This window comes from Macaca fascicularis, chromosome 6, assembly GCF_037993035.2.
Source record: "Macaca fascicularis isolate 582-1 chromosome 6, T2T-MFA8v1.1".
Lineage (NCBI taxonomy): Eukaryota > Metazoa > Chordata > Mammalia > Primates > Cercopithecidae > Macaca > Macaca fascicularis.
Window position 1 is genome coordinate 118,264,467 of NC_088380.1, and position 19,048 is coordinate 118,283,514.

General features: G+C 36.5%; 1 protein-coding gene and 1 long non-coding RNA gene across 2 annotated transcripts in view; both read right to left on the reverse strand.

Moving 5' to 3' along the window:
- NREP (neuronal regeneration related protein) overlaps positions 1-19,048 on the reverse strand; it is a 236,410-nt gene that overhangs the window by 102,036 nt on the left and 115,326 nt on the right. The gene's annotated exons all lie outside the window — the stretch shown is intronic.
- The window catches only part of LOC123574013 (uncharacterized), a 108,331-nt gene continuing 97,435 nt past the window's right edge, over positions 8,153-19,048 (reverse strand). Inside the window, exons 2-3 of the long non-coding RNA XR_006698822.2 lie at positions 13,523-13,658; positions 8,153-8,501 (exon numbers count right to left, since the gene is read on the reverse strand). This is a non-coding gene — a long non-coding RNA (uncharacterized lncRNA). The remainder of the gene's footprint in view (positions 8,502-13,522; positions 13,659-19,048) is intronic.

A 19,048-nucleotide genomic window follows, 5' to 3' on the forward strand; every position in this document is an offset into this window, starting at 1 on the left:
GGAAGGAAAACTTAAACCTCAGTAGGTACAGAGGAAAAAAGGACATTAATGAGCTATGTCTTTCAAAATCACCCTGGTGCCAGGTGTGGTGGCTCAACCCTGTAATCCTAGCACTTTGGGAGGCCAAGGCAGGCAGATCGCTAGAGCTCATGAGTTAGGGACCAGCCTGAACAATATGGTGAAACCCCGCCTCTACAAACAAACAAACAAAACAACAACACATTAGCTGGGCATGGAGGCATGAGCCTGTAGTCCCAGCTACTTGTGGGACTGATGAGGTGGGAGAATTGCTTGAATCTGCGAGGTGGAGGTTGCAGTGAGCGAACATAGCATCACTGCACTCCTGCCTGGGTGACAGAGTGGGACCCTGTCTCAAAAAGCAAGCAAACAAAAGACCATCCTGGAGGCTTCCTCAGGAAGGAAAATGCCCTAATGGGACTCTCCCTATAACCATTGCAAGCACTTTAACTTCTGTGTCTGCCATTCTCCACCAGATGGTTATGACCTTAATACAGTTACTATTTCCCTTAATTTTACTGAGAAATCTTGAACAACAGGGGAAGGTCCCAGCTGCTACACTTCCCAGGCAAAATGCCTGATAGCATCTCTGAATCTCTTTACCACTCCTATTCCCATAGCCAATATGCAGTCATTCCATGGTAGGACAAATGCCACCCAGGTGGTACCTTGGAGAAACAGGGGTCAAGTTGGACTCTCTCAGGAAGTTCCTCCAAAATCAAGCATTAGACTCACTCTAAATACGAGTAGAGCCCTAAGCTGGCTTGGAGGCCACATTGGAAGCACTGTTCACCTGTCCCTGACTAATGTAGTTCCCACCAGGCAGGCTCCAATGATTACAAATAACAATTACTTCCCCAGGACTGTACTTCTTGTGCAGAAGTCAGAAATGGACTTGCTTCCCTCTTTAAAACACTGTTTTATACCTTAAAGGTATTCATAAAAGACCTGAAAGTGTTTAAAGAAAAACCACCTATACATCATGTAGCCCTCAGATGACTGTGAAAAAATCTCTCCAAAATGAGGTTACTTTTAGTTACTCAAAGAAAATCCTCAGAGGAATAACTGACTTGTTATTTATGTGCACCCTCAGACAGTTTATCCTACAATGGGAATTATTCCATGAGAAAAGCCAATACAAAATGTTTTTCTGACTTTACCTAAACTGATCAATGATACCACTTTAGCGCCAAAAGGCATTTAGGTCAGTCTCAATTCACTTTCCAGGATTGTTATGGATGACAGAATAATTCTAGACTTTTCTCCTTGCAGACCAAGGTAAAATCTGTTCATCATTAATAAATCCTACTGTATCTGGATTAATGCCTCAGGCCAAGAAATTTAGGGAGAAAACCACTTGACTTTCTACAGTAGATACTGATGGTTTATGGGATTTGTAGAGTTAGTTGGGTCTGATACCCTGGAGACATGATTGAGGTCAGTACTGCAGGATGGCCTCATCCTATTGTTTGAAGTTCTGATGGTGGTAGCCTTAATTAAATGCTACCTGAGACTACTGGAACAGATTTGGTCCTGGCCTCTGTCAGTAAGATTGATCAGAGTGACTGATGGAGTGGCATACTCATGGGAAATTCACTAGAAACCAAGGCAATATAGAAATATGGGGTGGGTATTAGTGGGAGACAATACTCCATAGGTCCCTTTTGTTTCTGCATGTCTTTGAACAGAGGCACGGACACCCTTTGTTTCAGACTATAGTTTTGAGATATTTGTATATGTTTGTGCAGCAAACAGTCTTGGAAGATAGAGATGGTGTCTCCCTATAAGGCAAAGGGTAGGCAGTTTTACTCATTATTATAAAAGATTCAAATTCCCTAAGCTAAGGCTCCTCTCCTGTAACACCAACCTACTGAATGCAGATGTCACTGGACTTTCTTTGTGTTGCCCTGTGGGAACTGGAGTTTAGAAAACTAGAGCAAATGCCAGGAGATTCTAGCTACTGCTATTGCCGTGAGTAATTAAGTATTTGATCCTAACTCAAGAGTCTCATGTCTTCTGTCAGCATCCACGAAGCTAACTTGTAAAATTACAAGTAAGATAAAATTTCAGACACTTCACAGTTCTTAACAGCTACCCTATGGCAATTGGGGAGATTCATCATCAAATACTGTGGCTCTCTTTAGTTCTGCCACTGATCTCTCCGATGCTTCCAAAAGTAGAACCATACATTTTGTAGTTGAAGAACCAAGATATGAAATAGTTATTTTCAAACTAATACTATTTTAAGTTCCAGAAAGGATCAACATCAGGCCATAGACCGATTAAGAAAATGGCAAATGCAGTAATATTTGGAAACACATCCAAACAAACTATTTTACACTATCACAACATATTCCAGCTATTGCAGCCATCCCTTCATCTTTGGGCACTTTTAAAATTTATGCAGATAATTAGCATAATGAACTTGAAAAGATGTAGGGTGAAATATCATGAAACTTGAGTTGAAAAGCCAGTTTTGCCAATTACTGGCTGTGGAGCCTTGGACAGATTACCTCCCACTGCTTTGCATCTCAGATTATTCATCTTTAAGATGTATATTGGAGTGGGAAAAATGAATTCATTTTGGTAGATAATTTTAAGTTTTTTTCCCCCAGTTCTTATTTTCAATGAATAGTAGGAAGAATTTATAGCCAAGTGGGGAATTATGAAGTTTCTTTTCCTCCCTATGTTTGCTTTAGCAGGAGGTTCAGACCAGGAATAAAGATTTCTACAACTGTCTACTTGTCTTTGCACATGTAAGCGAGATCTGTTTTAACCTTCTTTGAATTAGGGTTCACATTCCAAGGAGGCACATCCTATGAAATGAAATGTAAGAGAGGAACATTCCTTGCACAGAAGGTCTTTTTATTTGCTGCTTTCACCACACACATCCATCTTTCCTGTGGCCAGCATATTACACAAACAGGAAAGTTAGTTGATTTCCTATTCAATACATGACACAATTTTGCCAAGGTCATGCTGCCCTTGCCAGGGCTAGCCACAGAAGAAACACACCCATTCACTTGGACTATCATAGGATTTTCTTCTGGGCACAGTGTAGTAGCTATAAAATAATGAAATTATTAGTCTAATTTGTTCATTCATTTGTCTATTTTAGCAAAGTTTTTAGGACCTACCACAGCCAGCGAATAGGAATACTAATAGTATTAATCAGATCTTATACCAGCCCACAAGGATCTCATAATTGCCTGAAGGAGGCATATCTACCAACAGACAATTATAATACAGTCAGATACAGGCTAAAATTATAAAGGCAGGGGCATGAGCAGCTCTTCTATAAAAGTCTTAAAAGGCTTCTCAGAGGAAGAAATCATTGAGCTAAGATTTAGGGGGTTCATAGGTAAAACTAAGTAGACAAAGAAAGAGGATATTCAAGCAAAAGAAAGAGCATATAAAAGCAAGGGAGGTGAACCAAAATAGAAGATCAGATACTTCAATAAGGCTGGAACATAAGTTACTTGTAACCTTAAAAGAAGTAAAGATAGGCAGATAGGAACATTCTGGGACAAGTGGTTTGGGGGTTTACGACTTGAGGCTTTTGAGCCTATTTATATGCTGAGTGGAAGAAGACAGAGGAGAGGCTGAAGATGGGGGGAAAAGGTCACTGCTGTATAAAGTTCATAGGGAAATTAGGAAAAAATGATTTCTTGACCAGAAGGTGAGTAGAAAAGGTTAGTCTGAGACTGAAAATGGGTCCCTTCTTCATCTTAAAAAGTATACAAAAAGAAAATGGATGCAGATGTAAGAAACCTTAAAAGAGAAGTGAGAAAAGCCAAGAATTCAGGTTTCCTGGCACTAGGAGGTGAATGAGAGATAAGGTTCCTGCAATCTGGGTGGTTGGCAATTCATATGCTTAACTCACTCAGTCCTTCCTCCCTTCATTAATTAATTAATTCATTCAAAAATATTTACTGAGCACAGGAATGTAATGATGAACTAGACACTAATTCTCCCTTCAAAGAGTTTGCAATCTAGTTCAGGTAAAAGAGCATAAACCTTGGTAGGCAATAGGTACTTAATGTATGTCTATAGAAAGAATGAGTAAATTAAACACTGCCCCTCGAAAAAGGCAAAGATGAAGTATAATTAGAATACAAAGGGAAAGGCATGCTTTTTAGGACTGTGTGGGTTCTGAAGAATGAGTAGATCTGAATATACAGAGAGGGGTGTGGGTGGGGAACGTCACTCTGTACAAAAGCAATACATCAGCAAAATTCTGGAGGTGGGGAGGGATACGACATAAGACAGGGAAGAGCAAATCTCTTCTGAGGAATATGCAACAAAATAAAATTGGCAACATTAACAGAAGTCTTTCTTTCAATTTTCTTTGGCTCTCTACATCAATATTAGTGGTATTTATTGCTTTGGGTGGGAGACAAAATACTTCAAAGAGAAGCCAGCATTAAAGTAGACATGTGACAAATTGGACGAAGACAGTGCCTTGAACCTCCCAGAGCCCCAGAGAAGGGAGAGAGAGCATTCTAAATTTTCGTATAGCCCAGGGAGAGCTGGCAGTGGTTGTGAATGAACTGTAAGACGTGGAAATTCCTATAGGCTGAGACAAGGAGGATTCAGGGTAGTCTGCAAAGACCTGGTAACTTAGGAGCAGAGAGAATATGTACATTTTTTGTGTATATAACTTCAAAAGCGTGTTCTGTGTTTTAATTTGTGAAATCTGGCAATCCATACATGAATAAGACACTTCTTTCTGGGTGCTAGGACAACACAAAACACTCTTTCCACCCTAACCTTGAAGTCTGGATCATCTTGGGGAAAATGGGAAAAGAACTGAGAGGAAGAAAGAAGACTTGAACTCACTTGAATTTAATTCCAATTAAGCCTAAGAAAATCCAGAAGGTACTAAGTTTATTTTGATTGGCAAGATTTAGTTTTCTGACATCAGTGGAAATTCACTTATAGAAAAATAAAATTTCTTTTTTTGGCTCCTAAGTTTATGACTGAAATTTAGATACTATTACACATGAATAAATTCTGACTCTAAACAGAAGATCCTAGTTTCTAAACACATTTCCTACAACCAAGAGCCAGAGCTTCTTGGAGAGATTGTTGATTCAAGATCCAGGTAGGGAAGATTCAAAGTCAGTCTGAGATGTATTGCTGTTCCAGAAAGCAAGACAGTTTTTCAGGACTGATGAGGTTTGTGAAAAGGACACTGAAACCTTACTGAAGGGGCTCCAACTGTCCAAGTTGTAACAATTCAAGCATCAAAAAGAATAATGGTTGAAACTGATTGAAAGATACTGTATATATGAAAAAAATCCGTGAGTTGATAATGATATTTAAAAAGAGAAAACAAGAAAAAAGTACTTTGTCATCATTCATGGTAGCTATTAAGTCACTTCCTTACTTTGAAAAGTGGTAATTAAAAGAGATAAGACTTTATCTTACCTTTCTAATAAATATTCATAGCAACCAAATAGCCTGAGTTAAACAGGAAAGCCACATGTTATAGAGGAATAATAATTATGTGCAAAGAATGACAAGATTGGACATTAGCTATTTTTCAATGCTTGAATGCTTGATGAAATGATTGATGCAGGAAAGAATTATAAATTGCTACTGAAATCATTAGGTGAATTGTTCAGGAAAAATCAGACATTCATATGGTGGCAAAGTAGCATAGTCAGATAACCTTCTGGTCACAAAGAGGAAAAACATAATTTTATCATAGAAGAATCAGAGGGTCGTCACCTCATTCCAGTGGCCAAACCGTAAATAACTGATAGTGTCAATATAATACTTTCTATTGTTATATGAAGTATATAACACCATCTACAATGCAATTTTGCTAACTCATCTAATTAAACCTTTAGAGTCTAATTTCTAGATTACAGAAAATACAGGGGTTAGATTAGCACTACCCAAAAGAAATATGTGCCCTATATATATTTTAAATTTTTCTAGTAGCCACATTTAAAAAGTAAAATGAAATAAAATTAATATCAATAATTAAGACATTTAACCCAATATATCTAAAAGACTATTATTTCAATATGCGATATAAATTCTATTAATGAGATACTTTATATTCTTTTTATTTGCAGTATGTCTTCTAAATTTGATGTGGACTTTGTGCTTACAGCACACCTCAGTTTAGACTAAGTACATTTCAAGTGTTCAAAAGTTAGTGGCTACTACATTGATCAGCACAGGGCCACAGGAATAAGCTAAATAATACCATGATGGTTAGTTTTATGTGTCAACTTGACTAGGCTATAATATCTCCTTATTCAACCAAACACTAATGTAGGTGTTGCTGTGGAGGTATTTTGTAAATATGGTTAACATTTACAATCACTTGACTTTAAGAAAAGGAAATTATCCTTGATATTGTTGTGGCCCTTATCCAATGAATAGAAAGAATTTAAGATCAAAAGTGAAATTTTCTTGAGGAAGAAGAAATTCTGCTTCAAAACTACAGCATCATCTTCTACCCGAGGGTTTCCTGTCAGCTGGCCTCCCAACAAATTTCAGACTTGCCAGCCCCCACAATATTACAAATTAATTCCTTGAAATTCATGATGATGCATATATGTGTGTTTGTGTATATATATACATTTATATAATTAATAGTGATATATATAATCTATATGACCCATACGTAGAATTCATAATGATACATATATAATCTATAAAAAACACATATATAGAAATAGATACATATGTATATCTATTTGATGTATACACAAATGAGTTCTAAAGGACATACTGGAGACAACTGGAAAATTTTGAACATGGATTTAATTAGACAAGAAAGTATTGTCAATTTTGGTAAGTGGGATAATTTAATGTTTCAATGGGGGAAAATGTCCATATTTTTAAAAAATACCTTCTGAAGTATTTCAGAATGAGATGTCATGATATTTCTAGATTATACTGTATTGACCAAATATACATGAAATCATAACCCTGTAGTACAATGCACAAAACGTACTCAGACTTCATCTTCGTTGTTACAAACTACATTGTCTCTAGCATAGCAAATCATAGTTATCAAAGTTTTCGCCTAATATTTAATAAAATTTTCCTGCGGGATAAATTGGTTTAAAAAATTAAACAAGAACCTAAGGCTGTGATGTGGTTGTCTCTTCCTAGCTGGGGGAACACAAGGCATTCTGCTTCCAGAGCATGAAGGGCAATGACCAGAGTCATAGGGGGTGATGTGGATGGTTCAATATGTAAGTTTTTCCCATTCAGCCCACGTCTCTACATCACATCCAAGGACAGCATGCCTCAGAATGCTGACTCTTTGAAATCAGCTATTAAATGGGTGTTTTGGCTCTCTTTATTGTTTTCTTAAGAGTGCAGTTGTCCTGGTCAAGTTACAGTATGTTCTTACCAAAATTCTCCTGTACAACTAAAATGACAAGATATTTTTCCTTCCCTTCCTGTCATTAAATTATAATGAAGTGTTGGTGAACTTTCTGTTATGGTTACCATTATTGCTATGGGGATAGTCCTATACATTCCAAAAGAAGAAACACCACATTAGTTCAATATATAATATTATTTAAGACCCTTTGTCAGAAGTAGAAGCAAAAGTTGTTTTATTAATATAAAGTCTTAATAAATATTTATGTACCTACAATGATTTTAGTGTTGGATAAAATATTATATGCACAATGTATTAATTTGTATAGTAGTTTTTACAAAGCCCTTTCACATATATTTATCTTATTTGAAGACTCTGTAGAACTGGTAGGTTAGTTACCATTAACTCCATTTTACAGAGTAGGAATGTGGCAGACACTTGGAAGACACCTGACATCCATTCATCTGATCAACGCATCCAAATTGCTAACAAAATCCTGATTGTGTTTGAGACAGAAATGTGCTTTTCCTCAATTTAGTACTTGTTTTCACAAACACTAAATCATTATTTAGTGATTTAGGTGTAATGACATAAGTATATATCATTATTAATTATATGTATGTGTCTTATATAATTTATACACACACACACACACACACACACACACACTCACACACATATATGTCATAGCCCTGCTGTTAAGGGTCTATAACACGGTTCAGGCTCATGACTCAAACAAAAGATCTGCTAGTATTTCTGGGAAGTCTTTATATGCTTGGGTTTTGCTTTTTTTTTTTTTTTTTTTTTTTTTTGGTTGTTGTTATTTGTTCTGTTTTCCTGTTTTCTTTCTTAATTAAAAGAACCAACACAGCTATCTCTCTTCGTCATTCGTTTTCTTGCCTTGTGTGTAAATTTAAGGACTATAGCTACCATAAGCATTATGCGACCAGGGAGGAAAGACCAAAAGAATCAGAAATATTGGCTTAGCAGTTTGCTTCTGGACTTTGTAATATGACAGTATAAACTCTCATTGGAGACTGCAGTTAAGTTTTCTGTTACCTGCAGTCCAATGCATTCTCAATTGAGTCTGAGACTGAATGTTTACGTGATATTCCCAAGGTCGTGCAACCTTTAAGAGACACAGGTAAGATTAGCTTAAGTCAATTACTCTTTACAAAGCTGTCTCATATCCACCTAATGGTCAACAATATTTTATTAAATACTTATAAACTGCTACTATAAATACTAAGATGAATAAGATATAATCTTTTTCCTTAACTCCACAAGTCAAGGAGATAAACATGTAAACAAATACGAATAGTAAAGATGTTGACAGGAAAACTATGAACCAAACAAAATAGGTCTAGAGGCAAATCCAGTTTATGACCTGTGGTTCAGAAGATATTTGAGCAAGGGTTTGAAAGAGGAAGATTTGCCTAATAGAAAAGGAGAAGGGTATTTCAGCTTCAAGAAAGAGCAGCAGGAAAGGCACACAGATGGAACTGCAGTTGTTTTGTGTAGATCTGTGTGCTTAAGTTTGTTTCTTCTGAAGGTATAGTCTTAGAAAAGGGATTGCACGCATGCCATTTATTAACATGATCCCAGAGAATAAGTACAGGAGTTTTGGAAGAGTGAAACAAGGATAGGGAAGAACCAAAACCAGGGTGCATTATCAAGTAGGGTCTTATTGTGGGATCTGGAGCACAATTCTACTCGGACTCCCTGAAGAACTATATAAAACACACCTCGGCCGGGCGCGGTGGCTCAAGCCTGTAATCCCAGCACTTTGGGAGGCCGAGACGGGCGGATCACAAGGTCAGGAGATCGAGACCATCCTGGCTAATCCGGTGAAACCCCGTCTCTACTAAAAAATACAAAAAACTAGCCGGGCGAGGTGGTGGGCGCCTGTAGTCCCAGCTACTCCGGAGGCTGAGGCAGGAGAATGGCGTGAACCCGGGAGGCGGAGCTTGCAGTGAGCTGAGATCCGGCCACTGCACTCCAGCCTGGGCGACAGAGTGAGACTCCGTCTCAAAAAACAAAACAAAACAAAAAAAACACACCTTAGAATTGTGCCCCTGAAGGCTAGAACATGGGGATATTATCCATCAGCTCCTTTCCTCCATTGGTCAAGGGTTGACCCATGAATTGTTAACTACTTTGTACTTTCAGGTTTATATATATCAAGAAAATTCTCAACAGCATTCTTTCCATACTTTCAGGAACATCCCCAAACAGAAATCAAGAGATAAGAGGTACAGCTGAAGTGCAGTATTGTTAAGTTATACCTTCAGAAAACTGGTCTCTATAGTAGTAGCTGTACTAAAAGGTAGACAAATAGGATATAAGGCCAGGCACAAAAGATGGTCTGATACACTGTGATATGGTTGTAGTGGAAGACATAATGTCTACAGATGAGACTAGAAGGGTAGACAGGGTTTTGTTTTTTTGTTTTTTTAAAAAAAGCCGTAAATTCTGGTGGCAGGGGAGTTCTTAAACCTGGGGTTCCCTCCTCCTTAGGGCACACCCTTGAATTATATGTAAGGGTTTGTTTATATAAGTACAGGCCTGTATTTTTTCTTAGTGGGAGGCCTTAGAGTTTCAGAGGACTCAGTGATTTAGCATAGGTTAGAGACCCCCTCTTCTGCTCAATAAGCAGAGTAGAGATAAGAAAACATTGGGTTAGAGTTCACATTTCAGCTTTTGGTTACTGCTAATGTTTCATGTTTTTTGAATCTTATAGAGTGGAAGGCTAGTGTCCAAGATGCATTTACTGACAAGCCTCTCTGGTCAGTATTCCGTGATTTACCCTGAAATATCTATGGGCCTTCTGGATGGAAAACTCTGGTGTGATTGTATTGTTGTTATGAAATATTGCTGTTGAGTGCTGATACTTTCTTGTAGACTTCTATATGTTATCTCATTTCATTCTGACATGATTCCCAACATCTACAGAGTTTAGAGTCATATCTTTGTATAAGATGCGACTCCTTGATGCACCTACCGACTCCTAGGCTCTTTTCAGTAATTGTTGGCTGGAAAAAGTTTGTGATATCTCCACTCTCCAAACTTCTAGAGCTTCAATTTCAATAATAAATTTGGAGCATGGACATATTTTCCCATGAAATATGATTTGCTATGCTAGAGACAATGTAGTTTGTAACTACATTCCTTCCAGAGGATTTTCAAGGGTAACAGAAGAATATTGTGAATTTAGTTAAGCAGAAACTAGCACCAAGTTCTGTGTGGTTACCACGGGATTTATATAAATATTTTAGAGTTATAACATTCTACTTTAAATTGATAGACTTAACTTCTACCACATCCCAAAACTCTGCACTTTAACTTCTTCTGCCCTGACGTTTTATGTTATTGCTGTCACAATTCACATATTTTATATTATGCATATATTAACAAATTATTTTAGTTATTTTTATCATTTTTGCCTTTTAATTTTTATGCTATAAAGGTAATGTGTATGCCACCATTACAATATTAGAGTGTTTTAAAATTGACTATATTTGACTAGATTTTTATATTATGTATTTCCATACATTTCAAGTTAATAGTGTCCTTTCATTTCATCTTGAAGAATTCCCTTCAGCATTTCTTGTTAGGCAAGTTCAATGGTAATGAACTCCCACAACTTTTGCTTTGCTGAGAAAGTCTTTATCTCTCTTGCCTTCATTGCTGAAGAACAGATTTGTTGGGTGTGATATTCATGATTGAGTTTTCCTCTTTTAGTACTTATGATATATTATTCCACTCTTCCTAGCTAAGAAATCCACTGATAGTTTTATAGAGGTTCCATTTTATGTGACAAGTTGCTTTTCTCTTGCTATTTTCAGAATTCTCTTTGTCTTTGGCAAAAAAAAAAAAAAAAAAAAAAAAAAATTGATTATAATGTGTCTTGGTGAAGATCTTTTTTATGTTTAATCTGTTTTTGATTATTTGGGATTCATGAACCTAGATGTTCATTTCCCACTCCAGATTTGGGAAGTTTCTGTTATTTCTTTAAAATGAGTTTCTTCCCCATTATTTCTCTCTGCTCCTTTTAGGACATTCATAATACATACATTGATTCTGTTGATGGTGTCCTAAAAGTCCCATAAGTTTTCTTCACTTTTTAAAATTCTTTGTTCTTTTTGTTCCTCTGGGTTATTTAAAATGTCCTTTCTTCAAGCTCACTGATTGCTTCTTCTGCTTGACTGAGTGTACTGTGGAAGTATTTAAGCTCTATATGGACGTTTTCACTTGGGTCATTGTATTCTTTAGCTCCTGAATTTCTGTTTTTTTTTTTTTTTTAATGGTTTATATTTATTTGTTGAAATTATTTTTTTCCTGATTTTGTGTAGTTGTCTATATGTGTTCTCTTCTAGCTCACTAAGCTTCATTAAGATGATTATTTTAAATTCTTTTTCAGGCAATTCATAGATCTCTGTTTCTTTATGGCCAGTTACCGGTGCTTTATTTTGTTCCTTTGTTGATGTCATTATGATTCTTGAGCCTGATTATTAGTGATCATTGAGGATTTGTGTTGATGTTTGAGCATTTGAAGAGGTAGGCACCTCCTCCAGTCTTTACAGACTGGTTTTAGCTGAGAAAGCCCTTTACCAGTCAGTCCATTGAGAGATTCTGGAAGTGTTGGATGGTGGGGTGTACAGGCAACCATGTTGCTGAAGTCCTCAGGCTGGTTGCCCTGGTTTCTGGGTCCATCGAGGTATATTTGGAATCTGGGTCTGTAGAGATAGGCCTGTAGCCGGGGTTCACAGAGGATAATCTAAAGCCTGGGCCACTAAACAAAATAAATGTGAACAGCCTAAGTTATTTAGTTAACAAAGACTCTCAGATTTGATTTCTTAAATGTCAGCTATATGCTCTTTAACAGAGGGACAAAAGATAATGGAAGGCTGAGAGTAAAAGGACAAGTATAGGTATAATAGAAAGGTTTATCAGGCAAATATGAAAACAAATCTGATGCAGCAATATTAATATTCAGTATACATATTTACATATAAAATGTATGTTTAAAAAGATAGAATAAAAGAGTTATAAAGTGAAAAAAGAATGCTGCTGTGGAAATCCAAAATACATATAAAATGTATAAAATTAATTTCCACTGTTTTGCTTTTTTTTAATGTGACTATTTGACATAAAATTCTATATTTAGTTAGCATTACTACTATCCTCCTAAACCTTATTCAGCAGTTAGACTACCTGACTTTTATTTTCTTTCTCATCTTATGTGAAATTGTTCAAAATTTTAGTTCCAATTTCCTCTTACAAACTTCAAATTAATAATTATTTTTACAGTTAATGAATATTTATATTTACACACAATTTAAAGCATTCTTTTGCTCATCATTGCTTCTTGTATCTCATTTGTTCCATCTGGATAAATTTCTTACAGATGGAAAGGTAATATTTAATAGGAAATACAGAGCCAAAGAGTTGCTGGTGATCCTCCCAGTCTTCATTTATTTCAAGACTTCTTTATTTTGCCATCATTCTTGGATATTTAGTTGATATACATTATATTAATAGCTGTTTTCTCTTAACCATTGAAAAATATATTCCATTGTCGCCTGTTATTGTTACTTTTGAAATTTCTTCTCTCAAATTAACTATGTTTCTGAAGATAAAATACCCCAATAATTCCTAACAAGTGCTATGAGCCAGTGTTCTTATATGCAAATTGTGTTTACTAAATTTTTGAATCTTCACAGCAACCTAGTGATTATTTATCTTTCTATTATTATTATATATCTTACATGAATATAACTAATAAATATCATAAAGCCTGGGCCCATGTGGGCTGGCCTGGCACTGGTGCAGGACTGGACTCTACGACTCTGAGGGCCAGCCTGGTGCTGGGGTGGGTCTGGAGCCTGGGGCCACAGAGGTCTGCCTGGTGCCTTCGGACTGCAAAAGCCAGCTTTGAATCATGCTTCAATAGGGCAGGCCTTGTGCTAGGGTCTAAAGTTAATTTGCATGTTCACTTTACTCTCCTTCCCCTACTTGGAGGTTATCTCTCTCCATACTGCACTGTGTGGGCTTGGGGTGGAGTAACAAACATAATGTGAAATTGTCTACCTCACCTAATGCATTTTTTTTAAAATTTCTGTGCCCTGCACAGGTGCTATAGTCTCTCACCTGGATTCCAGAGCTCTTATGAAAGGATGTTCATGCATGAATAGTTGTTCAAATTGATGTTTCTGTGAGGGGATGAGCGCTGGAAACTCCTATTCTGCCATCTTGCTGATGTCATCCTCTGAAGGCATATTTTTTTCTTTCATAATTGAGATTTAAATGGTTGAGAATTAGTACACAGACATTTCAATTTGTACACAATTGTTAACAGACATCCCAAAATGTAAAAAGTCGTGCGTTATAAATCTTTTTCAAACAGTTATTCTAGTGACTTTTCAGCTTAAAATCTGGAAGCAAATTTTCCTTAAGAAGGTATCAAGTATTAGTATCTTGAAAGGTTGATATAAGCTGTTACATAAGTTCCAAAAAAGCACAATTTAATATCATATATACTACACACTCACATTTTTAATCTTTCACAAAATTACTAGGAAAACAGGACTAACATGACCAAAGATGTTAGAGAGCGCATGTAATTCTGACATGGAAAGCTATGATCAAGGAGCGGTTTTCTTTAGGAAGTAATTCTACCAAAAAAAGAAAAGAAAAGAAACAAAACGAAACCCCATGGGAATAGAAGTAATTTTAAATGTTCAAGACACGTTAAGTGTGCAACTATGACTCTGTATTGCCATTTAGTATGCTTTGTATTATAGGATAAAAAGTACCACCAGCTAGAATATTAAGCTGATACCCAAGACAGTCACAGTCTCCCATAATTCAATATCCCACGATTTTCTGGTTACACCAAAAAAAAAAAATAAAAAATAAACAACCAGAAAATAATTCTACCTCTTAAAAAAAGATGACACTTAAAAAAATGGGAAGAGGTGGGATTTCCCCTTTCTTAAAAATGCTTCTAGAACAAGTAAAAACTTGCATTTACAAAATGGTTAATAAAAATATTCCCGTGGATTTACAAGAGGGGAGACAAGAATCACCGATAAACCATGATATATAATATTAACCAAACTTGGCTTCTTTCATTTCACTTCATCAGAGGCTGGACTCTCCTCATTTTTAGTTTCTCTGTTTTCTGCAGGTAAATTTTATTTGGTCTCTTGGTTAGTCAATTCCCTTTGCTCCTTTTACCTTTTTGTTTGCATTTTTTAATCTAAAGATTTATCCTTTCCTGCTGCCTTTCTTAGCTTCATTTCTACTTTTGTAGGAGCAGGCTTAGCTCACTGATCTCTTGGGCTCTTCCTTTACTGTTCTTTCAACGGGGCTGACCTTCTCTCGAGCATCTTGGTAGCAAGGAGGGCTGCCTGGATACTGCTAGTCCTCCTGAAACTTTACTTCTTTAAAAAATATTCTGTAGCTCACTTGTCAGTAACTCAAATTTACCTTCTCCTTTGAGTTTTCCTAATTAGTGATATTTTACTACCCTCTGCATCTGTCTGGCTTCACAGTTCCATGAAGTAATACCAAAATCTATATTTTCCTGGATTTGCTCCTTGTTTATCAGATTTCTTTCACTTGCTTAACCATGCCTAAGGCACATTTAATAGCTATTTGTATATAATTTAAGAGAAGTTGATTAGAAACCAAAATTTGTTTATTTCATTCATATCCATTGTTCATTCATTCATGTGTTAATTAAACTAATGTTTCATTATGCATCTACTACATGTCATAAAGTCAATAAAAAAATCTTAGGGGACCAAACACTAACAAAGGTGATGACACACGCCAGAGATTTCTGAGCTGTGAGAAAGACCTAAGCTTCTTCAGTTCCATGAGGTTACTGACACATATTTTAAAATGAAGACATGACACACTTTTTTTTTTTTTTTTTTTTTTTTTTTTTTTTTTTTTTTTTTTTTTTTTACACACTGTCTTGGTTTGGATTGCTATTACAAAATACCACAGACTGGGCGGTTTAAACAGCAAACGTTTATTTCTGACAGTTCTAGAGACTGGAAATACAAGATCAAGCTGCCGAATGGTTGGGTTCTCTGTGAGGGTCCTCTTCCTGTCATACCCTCTCATGGCCTTTCCTTAGTGAATACACAGAGAGAGAAAAATCTTGAGTCTTTTTCTCTTTTTGTAGGGGAGTAAATCCTACTATGTGGGCTCTACCCTCATGGCCCAATGTAACCCTAATTACTTCCCCAAGGTCTCACTTCCAAATACCATCACATTAGGGGTTTGTGTTTCAACATATTAATTTTGGGAAGACATAAACAGTCCATAGCACATAATATTACATTTAACAAACTAATGTTTTTTATACACACAAATCAATGTGATATAAGTATTATCTCCATGCAGTCATAGTGGGATTTATAAACTATACTAACTCATAATGTCCTGCAAAGCAGTATGCTCCAATAATAGACCCAAGTTTAAAGTTATCTGATAAATGCCATCTGGTCATCCTGTCTCTATTTGTATATCTTTGTTTGGAGACAAGGTCAAATTTTTAAATTTTATGGCTTCTATGAATGTGAGGTCTGGGCCAAATGGCTCCAGTTGTTTACTAGCAAATTAGAATAAATTACACATACAGATACAAGACACACAGTTAACTATATACAAATATAATTCAAAGTTTTTATTCAAATCCATAAGCTAGCCAAAACCACTGGTTGTATCAAGTCTGAAGGGAAATGTACATGTATTCTTTCTAGCTCTTCTGTTCCAAAATATTCCTGGAGGATCTTTGGTGTGGTTCTTGCAACACTGCCAAAGACTCAAGACCAAGCAAGACCTAGGAAAGGCTCTTTCCTCACGTATGCATGACCCTGAATTTCAGTAAAACTCAACTGGTGGGTCCTGAAGGTTTGGTCCTATTCAGATTCCTCCATTGAAGAGAACACTATAAATACTCTAAGCTAATATATGTCTGATTTATGGTCTTTGGTATCAATTTGGTATTGTGTCCAAATACTAGTGACAAGAAGAATACAATTAAAAAGCATTCTTGATTCTTAGTTTGATATAAATTTAAAAGTTAGTAAGTTCTTTCTTTCACATCAGCTATTTTTAGACACAGTTGGCAGGCCATATGGATATATTTCTAGTTCTTTATTTCTAGTAAGGTTTTATTTAAAAAGAAAAACACAGACTAATGCTAAAAGCTTTCAAATTAGTGCAGATTTCAATGCTAGCCATTTAGATGCTCACAGGATGCTTCTGACACTTTCATATGCCTACATGGAGAAAATTTTTTTCTGTCCCAGTAGCACCTTGGATACACACCTGCCTTTTTAAAATCAGGCATACAAAAGAGAAAGTGCTGATGAATTTGGTGCTGTCTAGACAAGTATACTACAGTGCAGTGTTAGGCCAGTGGTTGCCATGGTAATGCTCAAATAAGCTTTTACAGCTCTGCTAAATAGCGGGTTGTGGATGATTCCTTTGCAATAGACAATTCCTCCCAACCCCCACCCCCCACCGCCTTGAAATAGGAATTGCCAAAAACAATCTGACTAATTCTAAGACATGGAACCATGGCATCCAACAATGTTTCAGGATGTAAGATGAATGCCATGCTTTAATGTTCCTTGTCAAAGTAATTCATTTTCTTTGCCATTTGTCAGCAGAGTTACAAGTCCCTCATTATGTAGCAGAGGAGCCTGAGCCTAAGAAACAGCAGTGAGTGGGCAGGAAATTTAGTGTTTTCACTTGCTTCAATAAATGATAGCTTTGGGGTCTTTTTCTCATTATAGTTACGCCTTTCTTCCTTTGAACTAATAGTTTGGGATCTCATACTCTTCACTGGCCATGGGATAACCTCTGGTGTACAAATTTGGATTTGAGATTACCTCTTTCCTCAATGAGCTGATAGTTTTGTGGGTAACACAGAGAAACTGAGCCCTACAAAGCAGATTTGGATAAGTGGTACATGTGACAAGCAGGGTGCTTCTGAAACACAGAACAAAACTTTATGAACAAAACTCAGTCTTAGAAGGACAGTGAAAGCACCTTGGTAGACACGGTATCCAACCTGAAGGACGATAGGAGGAATCCAAACAAAGTGGTGAAAAGCATACCAAGAAGAGGGAACAGGGGATGCAAATCCTCAGATGCACTAGGGAAAAAATACGATGTTCCAGTCAGCTGAAGAAATTGAGGGAGGTATGCAGAGTGTAATAGGCTGTGTGAGGGAGGAGAGTAAAGAGAGATGAATCTTCAAAGGTAAGCAGGGTTCTACTTATGAGATCTTAGCTATGTTTAAAGTTTGGAACTTTATCTTAAAAGCACTGAGGAACCAATGAAAGCTTTAAGCAGAGGAGTAACACTTTTTAGAAACTTACTTCAAATTGCAGTATGGACAATGAATTGGAAGACAGCGAGATCGGAGGCAGGAAGAAGAGTTACATAGGCTTTTTTAGTAGCCAACAGCTTGTCAAATTCAAGGGTCTTTTTTGAATTATCTTATCCATCTGTAGTGAAGACTGTTAGTGGTCCTTCCATATCATGCTTTCTTTATTATATATAGTAAGAAGTTAAAATTCATCTGGGCACACAGCTGCCCAACTGAAATATACATTTTCTAGATTCCCTTGTAGCTAGCTGTGGCCATGGGATCTAAACTGAAATGATACATACAACTCTTAAGGCAAGCCCTTCCCATTTTCCTTTTCTTTCTTCCTGCAGTCTTGAATAAAAATGTATGCAAGAAGTGAAGGAATTACCTTAGATTATGAGATGGAAGCCCAGTGCCAAGGAAGCAGAGCAGTAAGGCTGAAGGGGCCTGGGATTCTGATGATTTAGGAATCACCATATTAGCCCTGAACCATCTAACACTACCATTTTTATTTCTCAGTTATAGAAGCTAAACTAGTATCCTAATACACTGTCTTCATGTCATGTGACAGTTAATCACTTTCTCCATAAACTCTACTACTTCTTGTTCATAAAAAGTTTCCTGTCTACCTATCTACAGCTTATAATCTATCTATCCATCCATCCATCCATCGATGTCTTCGTCCTTTAGCTACTATTTAGTAGCTATGTCTTCATCCTTTAGCTACTCTTTATTTAGCAGTTTTCTTGAATTCTCTTTATCTTTTTTCCGTTGTGGGTGTGATTCAAGGCTCTGTTCTACACTTCCTGCTTTGGACTCATGACTTTATTCAATACAGCCAGCTTCCAATTTTGTATTTTAGCCTGATCTTTATCTAGACTCATTTTCAAATGCCTGCAGCATATTTCCATTTATGTCTCTAACTATCATTTCCAAAGCATCATATCCCAAACAAAGCTTGTCATTTTCTTCCCCTCACCCACATGATTCCATTTCTTGGGCCAGTCTTTTCTTTCCAAGGCAATATATATATATATATATTTTTTACCTTATCAGTCCCAAAATCTTATGGTTAACCTTTACTGCTTCACTATCCCCTTCATCTCTTGTGTCTTGTTGCTTTGGTTTGCGTCAAATAACATTTATATTTTGTTCTTCCTATTGTTGTTGCCAGTTTTCAATTCAGCCTGTCAGCTGAGTCCCCTTCTTCCATTCTCTTCCTTTACTACCCTTTTTGAAATATGTAAAGCTGTGACCAATTTCATAAATCACCACTT